This window comes from Penaeus monodon, unplaced genomic scaffold (genome assembly GCF_015228065.2).
Source record: "Penaeus monodon isolate SGIC_2016 unplaced genomic scaffold, NSTDA_Pmon_1 PmonScaffold_3225, whole genome shotgun sequence".
In the NCBI taxonomy this organism is placed as follows: domain Eukaryota; kingdom Metazoa; phylum Arthropoda; class Malacostraca; order Decapoda; family Penaeidae; genus Penaeus; species Penaeus monodon.
In genome coordinates, this window is record NW_023657928.1 from 1 (window position 1) to 6,967 (window position 6,967).

Below are 6,967 nucleotides of genomic sequence, written 5' to 3' on the forward strand. Positions count from 1 at the left end.
CCCCTCTTTTGTTCTTGCTGAACTCACCTATTTTCCCTTTTCCCTTGTCTCCTCCTCCTATTTCTCCAACACCTTTTTTTACCCTTATTATCCTTCAATTGCTTCAAAAATGGCTCTTTTGCCTGTTCATTGTGCATTTTCCTTTTCCCTTCCTCAAATGCATAGATCCTCTCCTTTGATCAAACTCCCTTTCACCCTTTAAACCCTTTTCCCCCTTTTACTAATTCCTGCGGGGTGCTCTTTTTGTTGCCCTTTTTAACCCTTTTCAAAAAACAACTATCGAAAGCACTTTGACATCTAATACATTTACCCTAATCATTAACTCATTTTTCTATCTTGCCACAATACTGTTGTATGACCTTAGATGTCTAGTACATTTTTTTTTTTAATCATTAACCATTCCTCAATCAGGTAAAAGACCTTCATCTTTGATTGATATCCTCTGCCTATGGTTTTTTTTAATTTTCCCTGGGGGGCCCAAGCTTCATTGTCTCAAGGTAGTAGTGCTTTTCTGAGATGGGGTTTGTTTACTTTTCAGAGTCAAACCCTTAGATGTGTCCCCCTCTTGGGTATTTGCTGTTGGGCCTACCAAATTTCTAAACATATATAAAAACCAACAGTTCCGCAAGCACAGTTAATTACTTTTTTTGTTCCGCTACATCTCTTGCATATGTGCCAGTTTCACATTTTTACAAATTTTTTTTATTTTCCCACTCACCTATTTATTAATCTCATGCTGAAAACCCCTTGCTTTTATTCAACTTTTCTTTTTGGCCTTTGGGGGCAATTATTAAACCCTTTTCTGAAAATGCTGACATCATTTTTTATTGCACTTTAATAAAAGAAAACCTAAATTAAGGGAAACTTTTAAATTTTTTTTCACTCTTGGGATAAGCCCGATACAAGTTATTAGATATTTTAAAAAAACAGGAAAACTTTCCATTTTTTTGCTAACAACCCCATATTACAGGGGTGGATATCAAAAACCTTACGTTAAAAGACACTGGAGGTCTTAACTGCCCTGCTGTGACCTAAGTCACGGCCTGGTTAAGGTGCCATGTCTCAGATTTAGCCGTGTGTACAGACATTTTTTCTGGTGCCATATCCCGAACTCAAGACCCCACACTATTGCAAGTCCTCATGGCATCTAATCATCAGTGACCAATCACAGCTGCTATTTTAGGTGGCTCTTCAAAAATCCTGATCAATCACAAACCAAAAATGCTCATCAGCTGAGTTGTTTGTAAAGATAATGCTGTGTCCAGTTTTGGCATAATGAAACTTTTAACTAATGTTTTTCCAGAATTAGTAAAACAGAAGAAATATGTGATTCCTTATAAAGAAACTAAGCTTATTAATGGAATGCATGAGTATCATGAAATACAGGAACAAGTATTGTATCCTCCAGAGAATAACTAATATTACAACAGTAATTTTAGCATGCTTTGAATTTCCTACCTACTGCCAGTTTAACAGATAATACTTAGAATTTTTTAAAGCCTAACTATATCTGTTCTTTTTTTTTCTTAACCTTCATGATGCTCACCCACCTCCCTAAAATGAAAATAATAATAATGAAAGTAATGATATTAACAGTATATTAACAGTAATAATTATAAAGATACAAATTTAAAACCATTACATCTGAGGCAAAGACAGTACTTATACTAGTTTTAGTGTAATCTCTTGTTTAGAGAGAGAGTGAGGTACATGCCTTTTGGCAGAAGCAACTCACAGTATATTAGAATATCACATTTGCTGTTTTACTTTGTATTCCAAGATTGGTTCATTTACACCTGATAACACTATAATTAACCAAAATACAAATTGTAAGGTTGTTTTAATAGTTCTAAGGGTGAAAAAATGTAAATTATGGTTTGCCATAACCTGCTAGGGCTGTTCTCCCCTGCCTTACTGTATGATGCCTTGACTAGTGCCAATATTGTGGGTCCCTTGCTCTGTGTATACGTTGAAGGAGCACTCAGCCATAAGCTATGGTGCCCTAAGATAATATATTGCCGTAATGTGTTTGAGTATCTAGCCCCTGCCAGATCCTCACACCAATTTTTTAGACTACAGTCATTGGGTTGAAAATCATGGGTTAACAAGTCCAGATAGAAATTAAAAGTATCAGTATAGATTGTTTTATTTTTTGAAGAGCAACAATCTTTTTAAACATTATCAGCTTCTACAAAAACAGCCTTTCATTATTCAACAAAAGCAATTTAGGGGCCACTTGAATGAAAAGATGTTCTAGTAGTTGTATTCTTGGACTTAAGTGACCTTTAACTAAATCCCACTGTTTGGCACCCTTCAATTACTCAAAACTTACCTACAAAACAGACATTAGGTCACACAGTATGCCAATCATAAAGCTGGCTAGGTTAAATTAATTCACAAGCATCAATAATAGGTCCTTTGCTATTTCTGTATAAAATCAATGATACAACTGACTAGGTCCAGTTTACTACTGAATTATCTAATGTACTAACATTTTTACATCTGCACAAAACATGGGTTTTGTTTCCTTATTTTGAATAGGAAACAAAGCAAAATCAGTGAGTAGATAAACACTAATGGCCTCATTCTAAACCTGGCAAAAAGTATTATAATTATTTTTATTGCTGTCATAATAGACCCTTTTAGGCACTGTCATTGATAACAACTTCTCGAAATTTTACACATTGTATGTTAAATGTAAAGTTTCAAAAGCTAGACTACTTTACTGAGTTTGAGAGCAACTGAATAACCATGTTAAACCTCTACCATAACAACTTTGTGTATCCCATACTATCATACAGTAGAATAATCTTTTGGGACAGTGCAGCATGAATTTCTAGCCACAGCTCCATCCTTGTTTACTTGGAAAAATAATGCAAGAGTCATTTCCTCATACCCACTGAGCTTAATCTTCCTCCAAGGGCTTTGTTCATTCATGGCAAGTCCATTCCTGTCATCCCAGCCTTCTGACGTATTTTTCATCAAAGGACATTCTCATCACCCTGGCTCTCAGTCAAATTTTTCCATTATGGCATATTCCTGTTATCCCCCTCAGTCAAATTTGTTCATAAAGTGATGATCACGTCACCCTGATCCAATGGGTTAATATTCTAACAGCTTGGTCAAACAGTTTGGTTATATGTCACTTTGCACCACAAAAGTATCATCTGCAACATTGTTATTTTAGCTACTTACAAAAATATAATTTTGATACAATACTCTTCACTTAGGAATAATACTCACAAGTTGTGCTGCCCGCTCCTCTAGCAATCCATAACTGAAGTGGTTTAACTAAAAAAAAAAAGAAAAAAGAAAAAAAAAATCATCAGTCATCAAAAGATTTAATTATTTATTATCAGAAAGAGCATAAAACATCTGTAAATGTAATTAAGGCAAACTTTATATAGCTACTACTTATTTGTTTTACATCTGCTTTTTACATAATGAAAAAGATTTATCTAAGACTTAAATTTTCCAAAAAGCAAAACTTAATATATTACAATCTATCTTACTGAGAATCAATGAGAAATAAATGCATATTTCTAAAAATCACTGCAAGGTACACACATGAAATAATTCCTCAAAACCTATGGAATTCAACCTATTCACCTTCTGCAACCTCATATATATGTATACCTAACAGAAACTAGAACATCAAGAGACAAAACATAGAGCATCAAGATTTTTGCTATCACTCTTATTATGCAAATACCCACCATTATGCTTTGGGAAGAGCAACACCTTGTATTCTGAAGAGCTGTCCTTCCTCAGTCTGAATTGGATGAACACCAACAATGGGGACTTTCCCAAGATGGCTGGTATTGCTAATCATTGGTCCACAACTTATGTCTACAAAGTTTCCCATTTTATAAACGACCACACTGTTACCTGTAGAAATATATTTTAAATAAATTAAAACTGAATTTTCAATATGAAAAGTTTACATTTATTTGTCTAAATGTGCAATGCTAACAGCTTTAAAGCAAAATCTTCAAAAGAAGACCCTAATGGTACAAGTTGTAAAGTCTAACTTTCTGACTTGCGTATATCAGATTATTTTTTATTTTACTTTTCCCCATCTACCTCTTCTCTCTCCAATAATTATCTGCACATTTTCAACAATAGTGTCACTCCATAGAGCTATAAAAATTACCAGAAGAACTTTGGGCTGCAATAAAAGGAACTTGTCGCTTCTTATACTGATTATCAGCAAATATTTTTAGGGCCAAACTAGCATCCCCCTTCAAGTCTCTCAAATCGATGACCAGCCATACCAAGCTTCACCATTTCTGCTGACAAAGAACGTAACTCATCCTGAAAAACAACAAACATCTGAATTATATTTTAGGTTAATTACATTTAAACTATGACTATTCCACACTACTGAGTCAGTACTTAAAATACACATATATAATACATAGAATCACAACAGATTCTCCATTTCTCCTTATTCAACTACAATATAAGAAAAAATGCATCCACAGTAATGGTTACCTTGGTTGGTTCCCAACTGGGGATCTTCAAGTTAACATCATATACAAAGCTCCCACTTCGCACTGTGAATATACAATAAATAAATAGATAATTTGGTAAAGACAAAAAGATAAAAAAATGAAAGCACCAAATGAAGAGGAAACAAAAGGATAAAATTCATTGTTTTCTTTTTTTCTATAAAAATGTATATACCTCATAAATACTGTACTACACAAATTCTCAGAACAGATATGTGACCACGTCATACACAAAATGCAATTGAGCAACAATATTCAAAGCCTAAATTTCCTGAATGCCTATTGAATCTTTTATAATGAATCTTGTCTTTATATGCATCAAGCTAAAAATGAAATATATATAAAAAACACTATTACTATAAAGAAAAAAAGAAAAAAGAAAAAAAATAAATCTGGGAACTTACAAATATTACCAGTAGGTAATCAAATATGTCAAGTGGATGAAAGTTGTATTCATTAGTTAAGTCAAGTATCTGAAGCCTTTTTAGTAAAGTTCATCCACTGGGAGGCACTGTCTCTATACCATTGCATAAACATTCAACACTGAATTTATTAAATTCTTTGATATACTGAAGGGAAAAATAACTTATACAATACCTGCCAAGCCCCACATATCTCAATTTTTTCTTTTACCTCCATTTGTTTTTATCTATTTTTAAACCGTACAACTTTTTCTATATACTGATCTATTTTTTTTTCCAAAGCCATTTAAACAGATGGATTTGGGCCATCTGAATAACAGAACAAGGAATACTTGAAAAATCGATTTTTTGGTTATTCTATCAAAACCTAAGCTAATGGCTGCTACTTACCATTAGGAGTAAAAAAGAACAAAGCCAACTATAAGTTGTCTTTAATGCTGACTCCAACACACTCCCAGCAAACAATGCAAAAACCCAAAATGCTTTATTGAGTAATATGGATCTTGCTGTTAAAAAAGGGGAATTTTCAGTATTAATACCAAAACAAATAAAAACTTTTGGGTAATAACTTCAAACTAAAAAAAAATATGTAAAAAACATCATAACACACAATAACATATATGGACAATGCAAATGCCTAATTTACAGGAAAAGAAAACTGAATATATGTAATATATTTCTGTCTGTCCTTGCTCTTTTTGTGTGAGATATATTTTAGTATAATAATATAGTATTATTCCTCATATCATAAAATACAACATCAAAACTCTTTTAAACACTAAGTCAATTCTCATTCCCTGTCGGAAGTGCAAAAACCGAATTGTGCAGTCCTCAATGGGTCGGTGCATATCCACACCTCCCCCCCCATCAATTTCACTGACAGATCTCTAAAAGTATTTTCCTTTTAAAGTTAAAATTTTTAAAAATATATAAAAAAAAATCCTACTTTATATAAATAAACCATTCCTGCCAGAAAAAAATGTGCTCCCCTCATTTTTTCTTTCTAAATTTTGTTGCACCAGATAGATCCCAATGCTCACCACAAAGGAGCTGATCAGTACCCGGTGCCCCCTTTCCCTTGGGTTTTTTTTTTTTTTAATGCTATGAATATTGAAGTTGTTTTTTTTTGTTTTCACATTTTGTTTAGTATAGGATTTTAAGTATACAAATGCATAAAAACAAAAATCTCTGAAAAAAGAAACAGAAAATAGGTAAAAATTGGTGGGGACTATTAATTAACCCCTAATGCTAATACAGTGATCATGCATGTATCATCATATCATCATCAGGGCAACCCGCGGGGGCGCATGGCCGCATCCACCCTTCGCTTCCAGCCCGAGGATCCCTCGGCGATCCCAGGCGGGCACAGGGCCTCTCTATTTTCCTCACAAGTCTCGTGAGCCCCCAACCCATGATCCCTAGGACGCCCCACGGTCTCCTCCACCCAGGGTTGTCTCGCAGAAAAACCGGGGGGCAGGGTCGTCCATGGGAGCAGCTAGGGGGCCATATACCCGGGTTGGCATCCCATTATGAAAGTAACAGGTCCCATCCATCTCACGGTGAAACCCGCCGGTTGGACACGTGGGTCCTGCCAACTGTCCCCCCATGATCCGGCAAAGGGACTTTTTACAAAGGCATCAGGCGCTCCAAAGGCCTGGATAGCGTCCGGTTTCGCTTCATGACAAAACGGGAAGTATAAGGCCTTTTGAAGACACGACTTGGCCTTCTCATAGGTACCGACATCCCCAAACGCTCTTGTTGACGATTTCGGGCCCCTTTTTCCAGACCATCCGTCTACTGACTTCCGGGCTGCAACCCAAAATTTGGCTACCTAAAAGGTATGAAAAACTTTCTGTGCTTCAACGTCTCGCCCAAGCATGGATCGACTGAACGGTTCCCCAAACGGGCCCCCAAAGCTAAATTTTGGGTCTTGGCCCCGGGAACCTCAAACCCAGGGGCTTCGCCTCTTCTAAATCATCAAGAGCCCCCCAAATGACTCCAAGGACTAAATAGGATGGCACTCGTCGGAAAATT

At 35.5% G+C, this 6,967-nt stretch overlaps 1 pseudogene; it reads right to left on the reverse strand.

Annotated features, from left to right (window-relative positions):
- Window positions 1-2,630: 2,630 nt before the first annotated feature.
- On the reverse strand, window positions 2,631-6,676 carry LOC119570583 (annotated as a pseudogene).
- Window positions 6,677-6,967: the final 291 nt, after the last annotated feature.